Source organism: Sus scrofa, chromosome 3, assembly GCF_054392235.1.
Source record: "Sus scrofa isolate SSC_HxYL_T2T_F1_AM1 chromosome 3, Sscrofa_HxYL_maternal_Yorkshire_Landrace_v2.0, whole genome shotgun sequence".
NCBI classification, from domain to species: domain Eukaryota; kingdom Metazoa; phylum Chordata; class Mammalia; order Artiodactyla; family Suidae; genus Sus; species Sus scrofa.
The window spans coordinates 14,275,026-14,299,000 of NC_139385.1; the positions used below are offsets into that span (position 1 = coordinate 14,275,026).

The 23,975-nt window shown below is 46.9% G+C and overlaps 1 protein-coding gene, 1 non-coding gene and 1 pseudogene across 9 annotated transcripts in view; all 3 read left to right on the top strand.

Annotated features, from left to right (window-relative positions):
• Window positions 1-23,975, top strand: part of AUTS2 (activator of transcription and developmental regulator AUTS2) — a 1,184,853-nt gene that overhangs the window by 796,620 nt on the left and 364,258 nt on the right.
• Window positions 6,869-6,979, top strand: LOC146404411 (U6 spliceosomal RNA). Its single transcript, XR_014842687.1, has one exon. It is a non-coding gene; the product is annotated as a U6 spliceosomal RNA (small nuclear RNA).
• Window positions 19,173-22,811, top strand: LOC102158711 (small ribosomal subunit protein uS10 pseudogene; annotated as a pseudogene).

The following is a 23,975-nucleotide window of genomic DNA, read 5'->3' on the forward strand; positions in this document are numbered from 1 at the left end:
CTACTCTCTTATCAGGTCATAAATGAGGGAAGTTTGTTCTGGAAAGTCCTAGTGGCTTGGCCAATGTTAGGTCATTAGATAGTGGCAGCACCTAGCAAAGGAACATGTAGGCTGGCGGTAACTATTTGAAGAGCTATCATGTGAAAGAAGGTTAAAGCTTATTTTTATTCTTTATGTCCTCATACAACAGAAAATATGTGAGCAATTTAAGCTCAATTAAAGAGAAAAAGTGTTTTCACCCATCCATATTCCAAGATGGTGTCGACTGCCTCTGTTATTCCCATGGAGCTCAGGGACAGCGACCTGGCCGACCAGGGGTAGGACATTTTGTTGCAAAGAGCCACTCAAAAGGCGCAGGTTGACCAAGGCCCCTTCTCATTTAGCAATTCTGTGATTCCTTTTCAGGTTAACCCTGTGCTCCTCTAGCCATAATGTTAAATTTTGATTTCTGACTTTCTTGAGAATTTGACCTTAAGCAGAGGTAGCCCGGGTGTGGGACAATCCACAGTCCAGATCCCAAATCTTGCTCTAAACGGGGACCCCCGCCTTATCCTAGCCTCATGAATGACTCTCAGTGGACCCCCTGCAGGTGAGGACGTAAGAGAACATCTTCTCCCGCAGTCCTGCGGGGCCTAGACTTTCCCGCCCAGGAAGAAGTGAAGTTTGCAGAAAATCTCACAGATGCCCTCGTCGCATGTCGCCAGCCTAGTCTGGCGACTCCAGGCACCTGTCTGCTGTTACGGACGTGGCGGGCCAGCTCAGCATTCTCTGAGAATGGCATATTCTGTTGGAAGGAGGTACGTAATTCTAATGAGCTCCAAACTTTTCCTTGAAACGGGGAGTTGCTTAAAAAGGCAACTGCTGCAGAACAGCCAAATGGAAATCATGATATTTCACTGAACTCAGAACCAAATCTGCCTTTTTTTTCTTTATAGAAACATTTTGTGTGCCATGTGCCTTGGGAGCCAAAAAGAAATCATACTTTGGCTCCCTGTTCCACTTTGCTAAGCTCAGATACTGTAAATACCCTCCTCTCCTCTCATAACATTAAATTTTTCATGAATTCATCATAAAGGAGCCACTTTGTAGGTTTGGCTGGTACCAGTGAAAGACTTCATTTTCTGTTTCACAGTAACTTTTCAGTGCAAAAAAACTATGGGTGCAATGTTGAAAGACTAGAATTATTCATCAAGTCTTCGCTGCCTGCAAATTTAAGAGAATTTTTCTGAAACCTATCTGGGAGAATGCAGACACGGACATGCATATTTTAGACGGTGCTACGTCTCAGCTGTAGCCACCTAATCTTTCTCAGGGGAATTGGGGGTAAAAGAAGGCATGTGCTTTCTCATTGCTTTATGGATTCAGTCAAGAGTCCACACCACCTCACAAAACTTCCCTCTCCTTTCTGTGCTCCTGTAACTCACCAGTGCAGTACAAGGTAGAGTCTTTCATTGTGCCACCCTCTGATGGAAGTAGCAGTGACTTCGTCTAGATGCAGCAGGTGTGCTTCAGGAGGCCGCGTAGTAAAATGCAGTGGCCCATCAGAATCCCCTGGAAGGCGACCCCCAGCCCCCATGAGTTTCTGGTTCAGTAGATCTGGGGTGGGGCCCAGGAATTGGCCTTTTAACAAGTTTCCAGGGATGCTGATGCGGCTGGTCTGAGGACTACACCTGGAAAAACCCCGATGCACGGAAAGCAGGTCAGCTTTACAAGTCAGGAAGCCTTGGTTCTCGTATTGAGTCTACTCTCAGCCCACCATGGGTCTGTGGACAAGTCCCTGGGCTGCAGTTTTCTCCTCTGTAAAGAAGGAGTAATGACTCCTGCGGTGGCTGACCTAGGGTTACTTTGAGAATAAAATCTGAGCATCTGTAGGAAATCACTTAGCCCTTTTGGAAGGACCTAAAGCCTATAATTACTATAGTGAGAAGAGTTCAAGGAAAGCAACTTGGAGAAGTTTTAAGATGCAGACATTCTGTGAAACACAGGCACACAGGTAGTGTTACGGCCATGCTGAGAAGGGGCCAGCAACAAAGAGATGGAAAGCTTTTAGAGAGAAAAGGTCAAATGCCTTGCTTTGGTCACGTCCTGTATGACATAGCCAGGCCTTGTTACATGTTAGAACGGGGTTTCTGAAACATTCCTGGGATGCAGAATTCCCAGAGATACTTAGAAATATACAGAAGCCAGATGGGCCCAGGCCTATCAAGGAGCCTAGACTTTCAGGTGATTCTTCTTTTTCTTTTTTTTTTTTAATGGCAAATAATTGCTTATTCCAGTTTCTTTCCATTCTTTTTCAGATTCTTTTCCCATATAGATTATCACAGAATATTGAGTAGAGTTCCCTCTTCTATACAGCAGGTCCCTGTTGAGCATCCATTCCATATACCAGTGTGCATGTGGCCATTCCAAGCTCCCAGTCTTTCCCTCCCTGCCCCCATCCCCTTTGGTAATCACAGGTTTGTCTTCAAAGTCTGCTGCTCTCTTTCTGTTTTGTAAATAAGTTCATTTGTATCTTTTTTTTCTTTTTTTTTAGGTTCCACATGCATGTGATAGCATCTAATGTTTGTCTTTCCCTGGTTCCCTTCACTTAGCATGATAATCTCGAGGTCCATCCATGTTGCTGCAAATGGCAATATTTCATTCTTTTTAATGGCTGAGTAATACTCCGTTGTATATATAGAATCAACCTAAATGTCCTTTGAAAGATGAATGGATAAAGAAGATGTGGTACATATATGCAGTGGGTGATTCTTCATACACTCCAGAGTTTGAGAACCATTACATCTGGGTTGACAATACTCAAACCGGTTCCTGGCAACTTAAAAAGGAACTGACTCTAGACAGCAGTTCTCAACCTGTATGCCCATTGGGATCACCCAAGGAGCCTTTCAGTCCCACTTACACAGGCCACTGTCCAGTTGAAATGAATCACAATTTCTGGGGATGGGGTCTGAGCATCAATACCATCTTAAAAGCTCCTCAGTAATTCAGATTTGTAGTCCAGGCTGAGAACCACTGACTTTCAAAGAGTCCTCTGCCATGACATCAGCAAATACATTGTTTATGTGTGTCTGCTCATCTCTTTCCCACGTGGTACAGTAGGAACATTGAGGACAGCCCTGGTGCCCAGAAACCAGCCCAGGGCCGTACACTGCTCTCCATGCTCCAAGTGTGTTGGTTAGAATTCTGAATGAATGAACCCCCTGTTTATATACAAGCGACCTGCCAAGAGAACTCAGGCCAGAAAGGCCCCACATTTAAATATCTTGTACAAACACAGCCCCTGGTGGCATTCAGGCCCTCACAGTGAGAGGGTATTGATTGAAGAATTTGCAGAATCAGCATCCCAAGGATATCTGTTAAACAATCTGTAGGACTGGAGTCCACTGCCAGTTGTAATTTACTCCTCTGGGGAGATGAGGAGTCCGGGGAATGTTTGCCTTGCAGACCTTTGAGAACACCCAGGGAGGAAGCCAATTAACACACAGTGAAGACCTACTATGTGCTAGCCGTTTCCATGTGCTCTCCCCTCCGGACAAACTTGCATTCTCCCTGTCTGTCCCCAAGGGAGAAATGGCAGCAGGTTGCCCCAGGTGGCAAGTGTGAAGGAGCTTGTTTGATTCCAGAGCCCAAATTCCTTTCCCATATTGATTTTGCCACCACTCAGATTTTCTGTAGCCACCCCTGCTCCCTCCATCCCTTGCCTCCCCCTGCAGAGCTCCTGGCCAGATACCTTGTTCCTCCTGGGCACGCAGGACTCCTCCCAGAGTGAAGTTTCAAGTTTCCCTGGGAAGTTCTTGCTGACTCCACGCCTTGACCGTGGGCCCAATCCCCTTCACAACCGATTGGGTTGCCGCCTCCCTCCTGGTGTCCTATGCTGACCGTGAGGCTTATCCTCAGAGCTCTGTGAGCAGCCATTAACTTGGCTGTTCCTCTCTGTGGACAGGAGGCTCCTTGAGGGCAGGCACCGTGTCTTGCTCCTTCTTCTGTTCCCTTCGCCCCGTGTACTTGCTCGCCCTCTGGAGGCACCCAGCACTTTTTAAAACAAAAACAAAAACCAAAAAACGAATGACACCAGAAACTTATCCCTGAGTAAAGACCTCCAGAAACACTTCAGCATGTGTGCGTGTGTTGTGCTTCAGAATATTTTAGAAACATTTTCCAGATTTAATTGAGGCTTCTGGGAAGTCTTGCTGTGTTCTTCCCTGCAAAAAATAGAAGGTCGTTACCAGGAAGTCTCAGCGCACCATATTTATCTGGTGAGTTTTGAAAATACTGAGTAATGGGACTAATGACTCAACATAGTAGTTTCCAAACTGTGAGGTAATCTTTGGACTTTGCAAGATTATTATATTAAGTGTACTTTTTAGTCTGTCAGGAAAAAAGAAAAAGCCTGTATTTTCACATTAGAATTCAAAGAACATCTGCTGCGTATTGTAAATAACATATTTTGAAAACCAACTGATGCATAGACTCCGCCTGCCTCCGCCGCTCACTCTAGCGGGTCCGCGAGACGAGACTGGCTTTGCCACTGGCGCGGCCCCCGTGAGGCCCTTCCCCGGGCTTCCTTCCTTACGTCTCCAGAAGCCCTTTGCCCCCCGGACACCCTGGGCCAGGGGAGGTTTTCAGCGCCCTGTTTTCTAGTGGCATCACCGGGGGACTGGATTCCTGGGTGATTTCGAGCCACGCGGGATGTTTCTGGAAGGAGTTAAGCTTAAAGCGGCTTTCCACTCGCGCCCTTCCTTGCCCCGAGGAGGCGGACCGCCAGGGAGCCACCAATTCGCTTGCCTGAGGCCCGTGACCGCCCCAGCCCCACCGGAGGGTTGGTGGCTTCGCTGCTCTGCCCGTGGGGAGGAGGCCTGAGCAGCCCCCCAGGGCACCCCGGGCGCATCCCGTCCGCCAGGCTGCATCGCACCTCCTCGCAGGACCTAGACGCGCACATCAGCCTCGTCCCTCGTTCCTTCTCCGTTTGTCTTGTTAGCCCGCTTCCCTCCCAAGTCAGCCCCCTATGTCTTCTTCTCTGGGAACTGGTTGTTGGGAGCTTCCCAGCACATGTGCGCTGGCTTGGACGAGTGGAGGAGGGCGTTGGGTTCAGCAGCAGCGCCCACCTGCGTGCGGCTCTGGAGGGGGGCCCTTTGTGCCCACCTGCCCCCGGCTGCTTTGTCCTGATGCATGAACACAGCGTTTCTCCGAAATTTCCCTGGGGCTACAGAAAATAGCATGGCTCCCAAGTGGGTTTTCAGAGCCAGAGAGAGAGCCTGGGTCCCCCCTCCCTGGTGGCTCCTCATTATCCCGGGCAGGTTCCGTCCCACAGACACTTCTCCACTGATCTTGTTCTCTCTTCTCACAGAGAGGATGGCACAGGCTGCCTATAAAAGAGGCCCTCTGTGTGCTATTCTTTTGCTTCCTTGCTCTTAACCAGTCACTGGTGCCCAAGCATGCCACTAATACGTTCCGCTTTTGAAATGATCTGGTTTCTATAGCATGGCGTCCATGACCCCCCCCCCCCACTTTTAATACCTGTCTCCTTTGAAAGCCAGCTTGTTGAGCATCCAATTTGTCTTTTTGCTTCTCCACTTTCCCCTTTTTCCTCACGCTCAGGCTGTCTTTTATCAAAAACAGACAGAGGGTGAGCCATTGACACCTCATGGCAAGCAGCAGCTTCAAGCATTTTCTTCATTCACCCTGACACGTTGCAAAGAAAAAGCAGGGGTTGAGAACCGGCTCTATTCATTTGGGCTTCCACACAAGCTCCCTCTTTGAAAGCCGCCTCTCAAAGAGCCTTGTTGGTTGTTATTGCCTGATAACCTGTCTCCCTGGAGGTTTTTCCAGTTGTTTTGAAAGGCTGGCTATTTTCTGTTCCCTTGAGAATTCACCTTACCTAGGCCTCTTCATTGCTCCCATTGCCACACACAGAATCAGAGTAATAATAATTACCAGGCCTTATTTTGAGTTTCCTGTGTGCCAGGGGCTCTGTATGGTTTCCCATCATTCTTATAACAACCTTTTGAGGTCGTGCCCATTGTACAGATGAGGAGACTTAGGCATCAGAGGTTATGGGGAGTTTGGTGAAGCGAAGACATGAACCCAAGTGTTGGGCTTGAATGCCCAGGCTGGGTTTGATATACTCTCAGGAAGCTGTTTGAATTTTGCTGACCATAGTCCTGTGTTTATCTTTGGAAGGACCGGATCTCAGCCAAGAAAAATGAAGTGAATGGAAGATAATCTATATTTTGAAGTCCTAAGGGATAAGACATCCTCCCTCCAATCTCTGTGGCTTATGAGATGAGGGATTCTCAGTAGCGTAGAGACTGACCAGAGGGGTGGGGAAGGTGTGGCAAGGACCCTAGGAGAGAGAGAGGGGGGACCTAGTTCTGACACAGCCAAGGGTGACAAAGGAATTGTGGTCATCACTGGCTAATCATGATGCTAAGACCACACAGCATTCGCATAACTGTAATAGCTACCACTGCTTGAACATGTATACTGCGTGGCAGACTGGATACTTCATGCTTTCATTTAGTCATCCTCATAATCCTGGTTCCCATCATGGCACAGCAGAAACAAATCCGACTAGGAACCATGAGGTTGCAGGTTTGATCCCTGGCTTTGCTCTGTGGGTGAAGGATCCGGCGTTGCCGTGAGCTGTGGTATAGGTCAGCAGCTGTAGCTCTGATTAGACCCCTAGCCTGGGAAGCTCCATATGCCGAGGGTGTGGCCCTAAAAAGCAAAAAAAAACAGAAAAAAAAATCATCCTCATAGTCCTATAAGATGGATATAATCTCACCTTACAAAGAAGAAGAGTCAGTTCAGAGAGGTTATCTTGGCTTAAATTTGCTCAGATCTTAAATGTAAAAACAAAAACTGAGTGCTCGCTTCAGCAGCACACACACTAAAAACTGGAACAATACAGAGAAGATTATCATGACCCCTGCGCAAGGACGATGGCACACACGTTCCTGAAGTGTTCCATGTTTTTGTGGGAGGGACTGGGAATCTGGGGTTAACAGATGCAAACAATCGCCTTTGGAATGGATAAGCAATGCGATCCTGCTGAATAGCACTGGGAACTATGTCTAGTCACTTATGATGGAGCGTGATGAACGATAATGTGAGAAAAAGAATGTATATATGTATGTGTGACGCGGGTCACTTTGCTATACAGTAGAAAATGGACAGAACATCGTAAACTCTGCTAGAGTAGAAAAAAGTAAAATTTTTTTTTTTTTTTGTCTTTTTGCCACTTCTTGGGCCGCTCCCACAGCTAATGGAGGTTCCCAGGCTAGGGGTTGAATCGGAGCTGTAGCCACTGGCCTACACCAGAGCCACAGCAAGGCGGGATCCGAGCCGCATCTGCAACCTACACCACAGCTCACGGCAACGCCGGATCCTCAACCCACTGAACAAGGCCAGGGATCGAACCTGCAACCTCATGGTTCCCAGTCGGATTCGTTAACCACTGAGCCACGACGGGAACTCCAGTAAGATCATTTGTAAAAAAACCTGAGATTTGATCCCAAAGCTGTCTGTCTATCTTCAAAGTCTGTGCTCCTTTCCTCCTTCCTTGCCAGCCTCTACCTATTTTGAGATTTAAACAGAAGTCATTATCACCCTTAATAGTTCATCCTACTGATAAAGGAAAGAAATAGGGGATTTTACATTTAGGAACCAGACAGTGTGATTGAGCTGAGTATGCAAAGCTTTACCCCTGGTCCCATAGAGATGCTTATTACTTTCAAGTGGTCCCAGCAGACAGCTGCTACATCCTCACTTAGTTGACAACCTCATTTCATTAAGGATTGTTTTTAGAATTATCAGTGGTTGGCAGCTTTGTTATATGGACACAGATTACAGGTTCAGGGAGCCTTCACAAGTCAGGGGAGCTGGGAATGTGTACACAACTCTTATTTTTTTTTTTTTTTTCCTTTTTAGGATTGAACCTGATGTATATGCAAGTTCCCAGGCTAGGGGTTGAATGGGAGCTACAGCTGCCATGCTACGCCACAGCCACAGAAATGCGGGATCCAAGCCACATCTCCAATCTACACCACAGCTCAAGGCAACACCAGAACCCTGACCCACTGAGCAAGGCCAGGGATCGAACCCACATCCTCATGGATACGAGTTGGATTCGTTTCCACTGAGCCACAATGGGAAGCCCCACGCACGACTCAACTCTTAAATCAGCTGTATGGACCTGGGAACCTCCCTTAAACTGTCTTCAACCTCAGCTTTTTTTTTTTTTTTCTTTCCCCCTGGCTGTGCCTGGGGCATATGGAAGTTCTTGGGCTAAGGATCAAACCCAAGCCACAGCAGTAACCTGAGCCATAGCGGTGACAACACCAAGTCCTTAACTGCTAGGCTCCCAGGAAACTCCCTAACTTCAGCTTTTTAATGTGTAAGCCGGATTAGATAATTCCAAGGTTTGCTTTAGCTCTAAATAATGATTCCTCTCCATTCTCAGGCCATTATGTTCCACATAAAGAGCCCTGTTAACCCATGATGTGTGTTGTAAGTTAATTGAGAAGAGTGTTTAAAGGAAGAAATCCTAAAAAGGAGATATGTTATTAACATTTAAAATTTTAAAAACAGCTGTATTGTAGTATAATGATTGTACAATAAACTACACATACTTAGAGTCTACAGTTTGATGCGTTTGGCATATCATCACTGCAATTCAGACAGTGAACATATCTGTCACCCCAAAGTTTTCCCGTGCCCCTCTTTGGTCCCTTCCTCTTGCCCCTTCAGCCCTCCACACCACCAACACCAAAACAACCAATTATCTGCCATCACTCAGATCACTTTACCTGGTTAGCGTAGTATATGATGTATATCCTTTTTGTCTTCTTTCATTCCTACATAATTATTCTGAGATTTATCTATGCTGTTGCATGTAACAGTCCATGAACAAAGTATTTTTCCATTTATTTGTCTTTAATTTTTCTTAGGAATATTTTGCATTTTTTCTTTTTTTTTTGGCCGCCCCTCGGCATATGAAGTTCTCAGGCCAGGGATGAGCTCTGAGCCACAGTTGCCACCTAAGCCACAGCTTGGGCAACACCGAATCTTTAACCCACTGTGCCGTGCTGGGATCAGACCTGTGTCCCAGGGGCTCCCAAGATGCCACTGATGACGTTGCATCACAGCAGGAACGCCAGGACTGTGTTGTATTTTTCAGTGCACAGGTCTTTCACATCTTTTGTCAGAATTATCCCCTAGATGGTTCATATTTTTTGAAGGTATTATAAATGATACAGTTTCTAAAATTTCAATTCAATTCGGTTTCTGATTGTGGCTATTATAATTAGTACATTAATTTTTGTATAATGATTTTCAATTATGTATAGCAATGACCATATAATATTGTAATTATATATCCTGTAATTATGCTAAATTCACTTACTAGTTCTAGTGGCTGTTGTATAGATTCCATTTGCTATTTGAACATAAATGGTTATTATGTCTACAAATAAGGACAATTTACCTCTTTCTTTCCAATCTGAATTTCTTTCCTTATTTTTCTTGCTGGTGGCGCTGTTGGTGAGAAGGCACATTCCTGTCTTGTCCTTGATCTTAGGGCAAAAGCATTCAGTCTGTCGCCATAACTGTGTTTTAGCTTTAGATTTTTTCATAGATAATCACAGGGGGTTTTAGTTTGTTAATTTGGTGAATCACATTGATTGCTTTTCAGTATCATACCATTCCATGTACACAGCCGACGTCTTCCGTTTGTTGATGGGTTTGCCTAGTAGAGTTCTGCCCCATCTCTCTTGCATCACTCTTATCCCTATTGTCTTGCGGAGGGAGAGCCTGGATATTTGTGGAGCAGAGCATCCTTCTGGATTTCAGAGTGTTTTCTTTTGTCAGCTTCTCACGGTTGCCTTGCCCATACGTACGCGAAGAGCGGTTTGTCCTTAAATCTCCTATACTTGGTACGTGTTTCTAGAATATGCTTCTTGGGTTTTAGCGATACAACAATTCCCCTTCCATATTTCTGTTTTATAGGTGTCGATAATAAAGTATTAATAGTTTAATTGCAGTACCCGGCAAAACTGGTGTAAACGCATTCGGGACCGATTACAGCAGCGTGTTAGTGAGCATGCAGCTTAGCTGATGAGAGCAGATGTGTGTGGACAGACTAGAGACTAGCCAGCAGGATGCAAAGATGCAGCGTGTGTAGTAGCATCACTCCGTCAGCTATATGGAGAGCATAACGGAAAGGAGTGGTTACTGCAGGGAATAAGGGAGATGGAAGTTGATTAAGGGAGCCTCTGTAGACCTCTTGCACCACCATAAGCAGTACTTCTAACTTTCAGTAGCCAGTGGGCAAAACAAGATTTTGGTCACAAGACCTACTGTGTGAGGAACGCAAATAAGTCAACACTGATTTATCTTCACAGCTTGAGAAGTAGCCATGACCTAGGGTAGCTCCTTGTACCAGCTTTAACCACATTGATAGCAAATATGATAGAGCTGAAAGAACCCTGGATTTAGGGTTAGATGCGTCTGGGTCTGATTATCAACAGCTCTCTCTGTGTGGTTGAGCAACCTTGGGTAAATTAGTGTTTCAGAGGGTCGTCTTGAAGGATAAGAGAGTGTTTGTTTTGATTCAATATAGGCATCCCTTCTGTGCGGTTCGAATCCCCATTCTAAGATGCACACTGGTGCTTTGCACCCAACCGTGTGATCCTTCTGCCTGCAAGTCCACCACTTCCAGCTCATCACAGTGTTTACTGGAAGAGGGGCAGGCAGAGCATCCAAGGCACAGGAAACAGCTTGAACGTCAGAGTCAGGAGGCCAGCAAACAAAGGCTTGCGTGGGAAGATGCGAGCAGTCAGTGTTCGGCTTGGGGCTGGCGGGTGTTTGGGCTTGAGGTAGCGTGGGAGGACAGCTTGAAAGGTAGACCCGTGAAGGAACATGCCAAGCCTTAAAGACTCACGGAGCCTGGTAGGCAGTGGAGAGCCTTTGAAACTTATTTTTTGAGCGCCATGGTGAATGCCGTGCCAGAGATTCTCCAACCTTGACTGCATCAGAATCACCTGGGAGCTTGTTAAAAATACATATAGCACAGCCCCGCCCAGACCTGCTCAATCCTAATCTATAAGTTGGGGTCAAGGCATCTGTATTTTTAACAAGCTCCCCAGGTGATTCTAATGCACGCCAGAGTTTAGAAACCACTGCTTTAGAAGGTTAATCTGGCAGCAGTGTGCAAGATGGATTGGAGCCGAGAGAGCCTGGAGGTTCGGAGACCTGCTAGCAAGCGATTGCAACAACAGTCCCGGCAGGAGATAATGAGGTTGGGGGCTGTGGGAACGGAAAGCAAGACTCAGACAAGGGAGGCATTTTTGAGAGGCAGTCAGCGAGGACTGGGTAGCCTGTTGGATGAGGAATGTGAGAGAGAAACGAGACTTAACAAATAGTGCCAAGGTTTAGCGAAGCCGTCCTCCCTTGGGACCTTATTCAGAGGACACACACCTGCCGCCCGTCCCCACCTTCCATGCCTCCCTCCCTCCTCCCCCCCTCCCCTAAGGCATGGTGGGAGGGGACACATCAGCACCTCCGGGGAGGCACAGGTGTGGCGGGGGAAGACGCCTTCCCCAGCTGATCCCTCGGGTGGCATCTCTGTGACTGTGAGAAGAACAGCACCACTGGAGGGGTGAGATGGGGGCGAGGGGGCGAGCTCTGTAAGGGAGGACGGCCTAGAGCCGCCAGCAGCACTGAGAGTACCTGCATCCGGAGCCGGGGAGCAAGAGCTAGCGGGGCATAGATGTGCAAGGCCACCCTGTGGGAGGTCACAGTGGAGACAGATGAGGCCATGGAGAGAAGAGAGGAAAGGGGTCCGGAGAGAGAGCTTCCATTTAGTGGTCACAGGAGCCCTGGCTCCTCCAGTCGTCCCCCTCCGAAGGGTTTCGTGCACAGAGCACTGATGTCCCCCAGAGGGATGTGGCACATCGCTGGAAAGGGCTCAGTGCTCTTCAGAAACACACCTTTTAAAATTTCCTTTCCGAACTCCAGTGTCTTTGAGCTGACATACCAGAGAGGCTGACAGATTTTCACTGTTATACCCTACCCCCGAGGCTTCTGATCGACTCCTAACCCTTCCATGTACACTTTTGGCCCAGCACAGCCAAATATGAGGTATTATATGTCATTAGAGTGCTTTGGGGTCCCTGCTCCCCCCCAAAGTTCCAGATATTCTGCCTGTGTTTTGTGAGCTCCCGCTGTGAAAATAGGATGTTGTGTTTTGGAGGCACCTCCAGGGTGCCCGGCAATTGGCGCATCTTAACTAAAAGAAAACAAATTGAATGAACAGCAGTACAGGAGAAGGACATTTGTATCAACCCAGGAAGGAGCGATTTACGCAGAGATGCTATTTATGATGCTGCGAGGCTGCGGTTCTTGACGGGGCCATCACGAAGCCTGGCCACTCCCGGCACTGGCAGCCTCAGCCTCAGCTGAAGCCAGGGGCCGTATAGGATCCGCTGTCTCAGAAGGCGCTCGGCGGGGCTGACGCCGCATCCCGTCTCACTGTAAAAAGGGCTGACACAGGGGAACTGATCTTGGAATAGCCTTGGTAGTTATTTCCTTTTTGAGTCAGGAAACCAAGGCATTGTGGGTAATGAAGAAGCGATTCTCTGGTTACACAGCTCCTGGGTGATGGGGAGGGAAGGAGATTTAGCCGAGTGTTTTGGTAGGTTGAGTGCACTGGGGTTTTTTTGTGGAACCTATTTTCGGAGAAGACTCTTAAATTAGAGAAAGCCTTGCACGTAGAAGGAACGACATTGGAAGAGTCCCTCCGAGATGGCCTGGACATAGCTCTCATCCCACTTCCTAACCGTATGACCTTGGGCAATTTATTTAACCTTCAATTGCTGAGCTTCAATTTCCATTGTAAAGGGAAGGTAATCACATTTATCTCCTGAGAGTAGTTTTGGGAATTAAATATGATGGGACCATTTCAGTGCCTGGCGTGGAGCTGATCCCCCATAATTGCTAACAATTACAATAATTACTGGGTTTTCCCCCTGTCCTCGGAGACTTCATGCACTCCCCTGGATGCACCTGAAGAGAGAGTACTTTTTATTGTTGGCATTTCTAGTTTGAATTTTTAATATTTTTCCCCACAGGAGTGTTATAGCTAGGTGGAGCTTAGGTGTAGGTGAAATACCACTGTTAATAAATTCTATCCTTTAAGGCATTTATATGCTGAATAGGACTTTTTGGGTAGGCCTGGGCACCAGAATTTCTGAGGAAAGGTGCCCTAACCCCTTATTTACAAATGAACTTCTATTGAGCCACCTGCTCAGAAGTTGCAGAATTGCTGAAACATTGCCTTGGGCAGGGCGTGTGATCACCACATGAATAGAAACCAGCAGGATGTGAGGATTTCCACACACCAGCAAGAGCACTCTGCAGTTTCTTGCCACCACTGCCCCAGGCAAAGATGCAGCCAGCCAGTCAAGTCAACGCTTGGAATTGTGTCAGGAGACTTGGCCAGGGTCCCCCCACCCATCCCTGCACCTTAGGTCCCACTGCTGCTCTCCGTGGTGGTTGCCAACATAAATGCCATCCCCTGGCACTTCCCATTGAAACAAACTGGAAAACAGCAGGGTCTTTCTCTCATCAGATCATCGCTGTCTGCCTGGCATCTGTCTGACTGCCTGACATGGCCAAGGATCTGCCTCCCAGTGAGCATCCTTACATGTAAACATCCCCCCAAGACACCTCGACTCTGGGGTTTCAAGGGTCCCATCCATCTTCCCCCTCTCACTCTCAGCAAAAGAAACTGCTTAAGAAGGGGTGAAGGATCAGGCCTCTCTCTGGCTCCCTATGGGGTCTTATTTCCCGAAGAACCTGAGCAGAGCCACAAAAGAATAAATAAAGAAGCCTTGGCAGAATGTTTTGATACAAAATTCATTACAGCTTTGTGTATGAGCTGGACGGTTTGGGTCCTCTTAAGCCTGTGTCGATACTGCAGTCCTTTCGGTGCAAGCTTCGTGTTTAGAGAGAGGTTTTGGAAGGAGATCAAAGATGTCAGATTACTGGCCTGATTCTTAAAGAACTGGTTTGGGGGAAAGCTTAAAAATATTCACACTCAGGTTCAAAAAGGAGAAGCAGGAATGAGTCCAGAAAGCTTGGGTGACAGGGATAGCAGTTGTAATATTTTTTAAGAAAACAAGAATTTGAATGTCTTCTGCATGTCCTTTCTTGCCTGAATCCCCACATGCATTTTCTCTTTTTGAGGTCTTCCATACCCAGTCTGTGTTTTTCTTGCTTTATAACTTACCTCCTGAGCCTCCAGGGTAAAATCCATCACTTGTCACTCTACTCTCATTTTTTTGTGGGCAGAGGGTATTGTAGGGGTGATTAGAATCCATCAGGGTCATAATTAAAAGGAGGTAAGAAGCTAAGTGTGGAGTACCCGTTGTGTCTCAGTGGCAACGAACCCAACTAATATCCCTGCAGACACAGGTTTGATCCCTGGCCTCGCTCAGTGGGTTAAGGATCCAGCATTGCCGTGAGCTATGGTGCAGGTCGCAAATGTGGCTCAGATCCTGTGTTGCTGTGGCTGTGGTGTAGGCTGGCAGCTGCAGCTCCAATTGGACTCCTAGCCTGGGAGCCTCCATATGCCTCGGATATAGCCCTAAAAAGACCAAAAAAAAAAAAAAAAAAAAAAAAGAACCTAAGTGTGAGTCCTGGCTTCTCCACTCCATTGCTGTGTGACCCTTAGACAGACCACTTACACCCTCTGAGTCTTAGTTTTCTCATAGGTACATTACAGACAGGGAAACCTGTCTCAAACAATTGTCAGGAAAAGCAGGTGCATCTCAGACCTGTTTTGCGTGCCTACCACACACAGGGACATCTGGCACATCCTCCATCAGCACAGCCAGCCGGTGGCACAGCTTTGCAGCCGTTCACCTCTTCTCGAGCGGTGGTCACTGGATGAGGAATTCTCTTCCGCTGTGCTTTGTGGGCACGAGCACTCCATTTTTAGTGTCCTTAGTGTTTATCCACTTTTTTTGTTGTTATTATAGCCCTCTCCCCTCCAAGGAGGCTTTTTAGACAATTTTTAAAAAGACACCCCCTCTCATAGAAATTAAGGAATGATAGTCATAGGCTAGGATTGCACTTCCAAGGGCCACACTTTGTAATACACGATTTGTTTTACTCCCAAGAACTTTTTGTCCCCTTCCTTTGGGGACTCTGGTGCCCTTGTTGGGATATCTTAAAAGATTTTTAAAATGCACGGGGGACTTTGTCTTCCTTTTGAATCTTTCCTTCCCTCCTCACAGGAGACCGTCCGTGGAGCTGGTTGTCATCCGGTTCCTATGTCTCCTCCCGTCTCTGTCTCCCTCAGTGGCCTGTACTCCTGCCCGTAGCTCTCCGGCCTCCAGGTGATGGGGGTGCTCCCATTTGCCTAGGAAATACTCTCTTGGTTCTCTGTTTTGAAGCATCCTTAGTCTCCTCCATGCAGGGGGGAATTTTCAGACCTAATTAGCATCAGTGAACTGAGAAGCATATCAGGTTGTCTTTGCAAATCAGGGTCTCCTTTCAGCTTTTTCAGCATTTTTTAAAAAATGCGTGGTTCAGGCATAGGGAACAAGGATTATCTGAACACTTGCAGTGACTTGGCTGTGCCACCCATGACCTTGTAATCTGAAGCGCCTCCTTCCGAGACTGGCCACACACAGGACACAGGATAACGCACCATGGCCTTTGGTGCATTTAGCGGTTGCCTCCTTGTCATTGTTACATATCGCACGGGAGTAGGGCTCATCATATGTTCCACTTAAGATGATAGAGGGGGAATGTCAACATCACCATAACCCAAACTAGCGAATTGAGTTTCATGAACATTTTCTCTGACTGCTGCTTTTACCCCATTCAATAGGAATCAGGGGGCAGCAGCACAGTTTAAAACTGGAGCAATAGTTCCTGCCGATGGAGTTCCTGTTGTGGCTCAGTGGTTAACGGGTCCGACTAGGAACCATGAGGTTGCAGGTTCAATCCCTGGCCTCCATCAGTGGGTTGGGGATCCAGCATTGCTGTGAGCTGCGGTGTAGGTCTCAGACTTGGCTCCGATCCCACGTTGCTGTGGCTGTGGTGTAGGCCGGCGACTACAGCTTCAATTTGACCCCTGGCCTGCGAACCTCCACATGTCTTGGGAGCAGCCCTGGAAAAGACACACACACACAAAAGTTCCTGCCGCAATTTAAAACCTGTAGACTGGCCTTGGAATCAATGGAAACCTCCTTCCTTTATGCCAGCAGCTTCCTGAAGAAGGCGAGAAATGTGTATAGTTGAGGGACGATGCAAATATCAGCTCCCTCCTAGCCACAGCAGGAAATTAGATACCTCTTTGGTTAACACAAACGGACTGTGATTTTTTTTTTTTTTTTTGCAAGAAAGAGGAAAGATGCTCGAGGTAGCATTGTATACCATAAAACTATATTTATGTGCTAAGACAAGCAATTGATGTTGTTCTATAAAATATAGTAAACACCTCCTCCCTGCCCTTTGGAATGTCAGTCAGAATTCAGAATCATGAAATTTTATAGTATTACTGGTTAGAGGGGCTTCCCACTGGGAGCAGATGCCATCTCTGTCTTCATAGACTCAGAGAAAGTCCTGACATGTTTCATGGCGTTCATACGTGGAAGTCTGTGAAATGGAAAGGAAAACAGCTTTTTCTGTCAACCTGTCACTGATATAAGCTTTTACATTCCATCAGAATGACTAAACTTTAAAGCTGTTTTTCTTCAGTGCTGAGTATCTCTCAGAACTCCCAAGTGTTATCAGATTGATAGAGTCCCAGCATATGATAGAAGACCAAAGCATTTTGTGGCATGATATTAAAAATTCATTCCGATACTCGATAAAGCGTGGTTGACAAAAGTGCGAAATGGAATAAGGTAGAGTGAATTTCTTCATGGTTTATTGCCCTTGATTTCTCTACCCAAAATAAATAGACAGAATGGACTAAAAAAAATCTCTTCTTTATGAAGGTGGGATCCTGGCAGCTGAAGGCCTGCTCATAAAAATCCTCTCCGTGCCACATACCTTGGCAGTATTCAAAGTTGGAGGCAATGGAAATTTATTGCTGTTGTGTGTGTTCATATTTCAGACCGAATGAATATGTAGAGGCTGCTGTTATGAGCTTGCCGGGACTCTGTTAAGAACAGAGAAAGCAAGCGCTTGGTTTCCCCCCGCCCCCAGAGATTTTTTTTCCAGGGGAGGGGGTGTTGATGATTTCAGGGGTGATTGTGCTGGTGGCCGCTGGCCTTGGTGCCGGTGGCAGTTCCTCCCCTGAAGGTCCTGGAGAGAAAACACTCTTTTCACCTCTTCCCTGCCCCCTTCTCCGCCTGCCATCTTGTTTTAAAAGAAATATCAAAAACCAAAGCCTCGCTGGCCGCCGCCCGCCCAACCCGTGCGTTCCTCCCCTTACAGCCCCCCCATCGCCTGCCTCTCTGACCCCCCCCACCCCTTCCTTTCTTCTGTCCCTCCCTCCTCTCAGAGGACACCGCCAGGAGAGGCTTCCCCGCAGCGGTGGGACAGAATGCCTCATTGGCTTCAGATATTAACTTCTGTGCTGAAAACCCGGTTGGAGCTGGTGTGACAAATGGATTTTACCTGCTGCTGGAAAACACAGCCCCGTCCCACCCCCTGCACACGGCACGCACAGGCCCTGTTCTCCATCTTGCAGCGCCCGTCCCAGGGAGCGGGAACAGAGAGCTGCCCCGCGGCACCATCTGTTCCCGCCAGCATCTCTGTCGGCCCCGGCGGTTACATCTGTTGAGAAGCACAGTGTACTTGATGAGTTGTTGGAAGGAAGTGTTTGGTCCCCCCCCATCCCCCCGCCCCCCCATCCTCTCCGTTAGTCATTACTGGGCTGCTGGGCTCACGTGGGCGTATCTGTGTGCACCGCCTCTCAGGCCTCATCTGTATCAATTGGAAATCAGTCACTGGGAGTTAGTTGCAGTCAGCAGGGACCCAGGGCATTTTCCAGTGACATCAATTCTTCTTCTGTTGCAGAAATGCAGGAAACAATTAAAATTCTGATGCGTTCCAGGGAGGATTTCAAATAAATCAGCCGATAGCTGATACCTTGTACCTCTTGGTAGCAAAGCAAAATTAACAACCCAGCCGCATCTGTGTACTGTATGCTAAAATAAATAAATTAACCATGCATCACCTCCAATAGAGGAAGCAGCTGGCTTGTTCTCAACCTTTCCATAAGTACCCAAAAGCTACTGATTTGTTAAGTTGTCATCCTCCTTATGGACATCAAGGACTCTCTGCATATGCCAAAAATTGAGCTGGCCAAATATCAGGAAGTTATGGAAAATCCAGGCACTGATTAAACTCAGTGATAGCTCCTAGCAGCTTATGCTGAGCTGGTGTGCGAGGCTCAGTGAGGGAGTAATATAAGATACAAGTAGGCTTGGCAGCAAATTTAGAACTTTGTGTGAACTTGAGGGTTTTAGAGCATTAATCAGAAAGTCAGTACTTCTTCCTCTCCCCTTAAGCCACATGCAGTGTGGAAGGACTTATATTAATCACCCCTATTCACTGCAGTGCTCCCCACCTAGGCTTTCCCAGGCTTCTTTTTTGCAACTCTCTTTGCAGCGATTCCACATCCTCCTACTTGCTGGCCAGTAGAACCCATGCTGTCTTCTTTTTACCAATAGCGTGACAAGGGACAATGGACTCTTGAAAAAGAAAGATCTTAGAATCACCCTTGAATAAAAGCCATGCAGCCTATTGAAATTCTAAATCCATATTGTATATGTGCCTGCGTGCCAGTGTATTTGTGTATGTGATTGTTTATTGGCATTCAGTGGCTTTTTTTTTTCCCCCCAGAAAGATGCATGAATTTTTAAAATATAAAGAATATAGTAGCTGGAAAACAAAGCAGCACTTAAAAAATTCCCTGCCTTTCAAGTTCACTGCGTTGGGAAGGAAGGGGCTGGTAGGGTGCTGATCAGAGTGGCAGCTAAGAAAATGATTCATGGGGTGGGTTCTGAGAGAACCACAAGACGAAGGTGGGAGTCACACCACTGGGCAGCACCACAGTGGGGATGGTCAAAAGGGGTAAAGAGGACATGCCATTTCTAGACTCTCCCCGTAAGAGGGCGAAGCTTGGGGAAGGTCAAAAGAAGTAAGGGATGGAGGCGGATAGGAAGGTCTACTCAAGGCAGAGCAAACAGGAGAGGACCCAGCCAACCCCTGGAAAAGAGTGGCTGTTGCCATCCATCCAGCGCTTCCAGTGCCCGGTGCCCTCTGGGCTCAGGGTACGATCACTGATGATCGTCACGGTTTTGCCGGCAGAGCACCGCTGTAAATCACTGCCCCCACCACCACCACCACCCCCCCGGTCAGCAGGATGCTGCCTGTGCTTGGTAATGAGTGGAAATAGTCAGCTACCCTTGCACCCAGCGATTGGCGGGAGAAGCTACTTAGGAGCCCGTGTCTGTTGAGGGAGGAAGCCCTGGCACACACCTTGCTGTGTGCGCCCTTTGCCCACCGTGCAGGTTACATCAGGCACGCTCGGTGCTCTGCAGCCTTCCTCTTTAGACACGTGCCCTCCACAGTTTCACAGCCAGCCCAAGAAGTAGCAATTCCTGCAGCCTAAAGAGAATTATCAGCTGTCTCTAGGTGATTTTCAAAAATATGCCGATAGCAATGAGAGGCATTCTAAATCCTTCCAGGTTGGTTCTGACCATGCTGTAGAAGTAATTTCAGCTGGCACGTCACATGAAAGAACAGATTTGAAAACAGTGGTGTGCACGGCCCTGAAGGTTTCAACTTGGCTAATGTTCTAACCACCTTATGGCACTGCTTTGGATTGCAGCAAAGGTAGTGAAGAAAATGTCTGAAGACTGGATTTACTCTGTGTGTGTGTGTGTGTGTCTGTGTGTGTGTGTGTGTGTGTGTGTGTGTGTCTGTGTGTCTACATCTATACTCTTAGCTCTGAAAAAGAGAAAGTGTCTACATGTAAATGCATATCACTATTTGCACACCCTTGTTATCAGTCTAGAGGAAGATCGATCAGTCTGTGTACACAAGGATGTTGGTACACACGCACATGCAAGTCAGGAGTATACTAAGTACCTGTCTCTTATCACTTAGTGTACGTGTATTTATGTATGTACAGCAGTTCACAAGTGTGCAAATCACTTATACCTGGTCAGGGCATTTGTGGGCCCAAAGAATGCAGATTATCCGTCTGAATAAAGATTGGTCACTTTGTGGACATTTTTAGATGCAAAAATTCCCAAGCTTTATCTGTCATGCTGTATTTGTGTGTATGTGCCTGGACGTGCACGTTCCTGCCACGTTTCTAGAGGGACCTTGGGTGCAGTTGCTTTGGGGAAGTGGCCATTGCTTGCCTAGGGAGCCATTTGGTCTCGATTTGCATTTAATGAGAGAGTAAAGCCTATCTTAGGACAAATACAACTGTTAAATCAGAACAGCCTTAGCCTTTGATTCTAAGCTAATACTTACATTAAAACATATATGTTAAAAGCCATATGGAAACTTCTCAAGTAACATGTTATTTTTCACACGTTGTACTAATGAAAGTCCTGCCTGGTGTGTCCTAGCATTTGAAAAAGGGGGTTAGGACCTTCCATTCAGTACACCTTTCATAAATTATCCATTTAACGGTGAAGGAAATTCAGAAGCTGACCCCACTGGGCAGTCAGACCGAAATGGAAGGAACTCAGGAACTTTTCCACACTCGCTCACGCTAGCAGTGTTCAGGGAGGGGAAAGCTGAATCCCTTTTAAGTGAGACCCACTTCAGGACGTCAGAAGCAGGTTGATGCAATTATCTTGCCCTGGGCTGGGTATGGGTGAATGTTTTACCTCTTGCCCTTTATTTTTACAAGTATGTTGTAGGGAACCTTCCAGTTGGTTTTTGTGTGTATTTTAATTGTATTTATTCTTCATCCAATGTATCACTGGGGATACTTTTGGCTGAAAGCAACAGTGTAGTAGCTGGTTTGTCGTTTGAAAAAACGAGGTCTGGAGTTAGGCCACAGCTCAAAGGTGCCACCAGGAACTCACACACCTCCATGTCTCTTCTCACCATCTTCCTGTGTACCATGCAGTCTTTGCAGTTGTTGCCTCACACGCATAAGACGACGGTTACAACTGCAGGTCTCACATCCTGAGCCTGGGAAGGACAAAAGGCTTTCTCTTAGGGGACTCTGCCTTTTATTCAGGAAGAAACACGCTTTCCAGAGACTTCCAACTATATATCATCATTGCCCGAAGTTGTATCACATGGTTGCCTTACATGCAAAGAAACAAAGGAAATCAATTATTTCTACTAAACACAGTGTTGCCCTGAACGGAATGAGATGAGAAATATAGATGGACAGTGTGTACTCCTGCCTCTCAAAATTTTAGTGCAGCGCAGACACCCAACCCACCGTCAAACCTCGAGAAAACCCTACCAGTGAGAGTCTCAAGAAAGGTAACTAAGACGATCCGCAGAAGGGATTACTACCGAATATGGACTTTTGTTTTGTTTTGTTTTTTGTTCGTTGTCTTTTTTTTTTTTTTTTTTTTTTTTTTTTTGCCATTTCTAGGGCCGCTCCCACGGCATGTGGAGGTTACCAGGCTAGGGGTCGAATCGGAGCTGTAGCCGCCGGCCTACGCCACAGCCACAGCAACGCGGGATCCGAGCCGCGTCTTCGACCTACACTGCAGCTCATGGCAACACCGGATCCTTAACCCACAGAGCAAGGCCAGGGATCGAACCCGCCAGCTCATGGTTCCTAGTCGGATTCGTTAACCACTGAGCCACAGACGGGAACTCCCGAATATGGACTTTTAAACTAGAAACAAGCACCAGAAAATGGCCAAAAGGCCGTGTCCATACAATTAGTAAAAGAGCTCAGCCTGGGTAAACACATTACCTTTTCCTGTAATAACGAGAATGTCCCTGCCTGGACGAATCGAAAAACATGTCATAACAGAGAACTTTCAATAAACGTATAGTCAACCTCTACAACTCATAATACTAGAAGTACTATAGCCAGTATAATTATAGATTCAGAAATATGTTCACAGTATCAATGGTTGACACCAGTGCTCCGTCAATAAACAATTATCGGGAACCTACCATGTGCCCCTGCCCATAGGGGTCATAGCCTCTGTGAGCAGAAAGCTGCATACAGCATAAGGAGCCCTGAAGGAGACGCCGTCCGCTCCTGCTCCTCCTGGCTCACCGCTGTCGCTGTCTCCGTCTCCGAGGCACAAGGCGGTCAGGAAGCCGCGCCGCAGCCGTGGCCTTGAAGGGCCCCGGCAAGACTCCCGGGCAGCCGGAGGTCGCGATTCAGGGGTTAGGATCACAATCACCCGCCGCAATGTCAAGTCCGTGGAGACGGTGTGTGCTGACCTGGTCAGCGGCGCGAAGAAGAATCTCAAAAGTGAAAGGACCGGTTCGTGTGCCCACCAAGACCCTGAGAATAACGACCAGGAAAACCCCTCGTGGGGAAGGTTCTGGGACTTGGGATCGTTTTCCCATGAGGCTCCGCAAGCGACTCACTGACCTGCAGTCCTTCTGAGATTGACTGTTAAGCAGATCACATCCATCAGTGTTGAACCAGGAGTCGAGGTCGAAGTCACCATTGCAGATGCTTACGTCCAACTTTTTAGTAAATTGATACTCAGTTGTTCAAATAAATAAATAGCAAGCACTGAACTGAGGCATGAATAAGGCCGTATTGGGGGACACAGAGGAAAGCAGCCAGCACGGCCAAGGGTTTCTGATAAACAAGGGTAATCTCTTTCCTTTGATATTTCCATCCAAGCAGCGTTGAGGCCTTCTACCAACTGTTGCCTGATAACTGAACCAGCCCGTCTGGAGTAGACAAGGCTGGAAGTTCTTACAGTCTTCTGTTCTTATTTTTAGCCTCCGGGAGAGTCCAGCTAGGACAGCAAAGAGTACCTGACTTAACAACATGAGAATGAGTTAACTATAAGTTGCGCATCCTTCCATTAATACAAAAATCATTTTCAAGGATCTTTGTGAGCAGGGCATCTAACATGATTGACGCATCTACAGAAAGCACTGTTCTGAAAAATGATTCTAGTTTACCTGACCAGAGGCTTTGGTTGACAAGACTGTTGAAGCTGGGATCCTTCTAAAGTGAGCCTCTTCCAGTATTTTCATACAGTTGCTTCATGCTGTTAGATAGTGGGAGTTCGAGATCCTTCTGGCAGCTCACCAAATGTTTCCTTTGCATTTGATGACTGTGTAGGTACAGATTTTGCATGTAATTATTAAAAAGAATTTATGTCCAAACCACACCCAGCCCCCTCTGGCACTGCTGCCACTCTGGGGGAGTTAGGAGGCGAGCTTAAGAGAAGCTGGAGGCTTCTGCAGCCTCCTCCACCTTCATTGACTGACACAGCCAAGGAGTCCTTTTCCCAGCAGAGGCAGCATGAGTGAGGATTGCATCTTTGCTCATCTTCAAATAGCCTTACATATTTCAGTAACTGTAAATGTTCCACATGTCTGAAATTGACTATCTGACTAATATGTAGATTACTCTAGGCAAGAGCACCTGTGTCTTCCTCATTTCTCTGTCTTAAAACAAAGCAGGTGTTCAGTGAAAGACTGCTCAGGTAGAGATGAACAAGCACTAGCTTAGAGCCAGAGGTGACTCTGGGGCCAGCCGGCCTGTGTAGAAATCTTGGTGAAAGAGTCTTAGGATGTTTAGTGAAATAACTCAGACGGAAAGACAAATAGTGTATGATGTCACTTATATGTGGAAGCTAATTTTTAAAAAAACTGGTGACTATAACAAAAAAGAAACAGACTCAGAGAGAGAGAGAGCAAACTAGTGGTTACAAGTGAGGAGAGAGAAGGAAGGGTACAAACTACTACGTATAAAATAAATAAGCTACAAGGATCTATTGTACAGTATAGGAAATATAGCCAATATTTTAAAATAA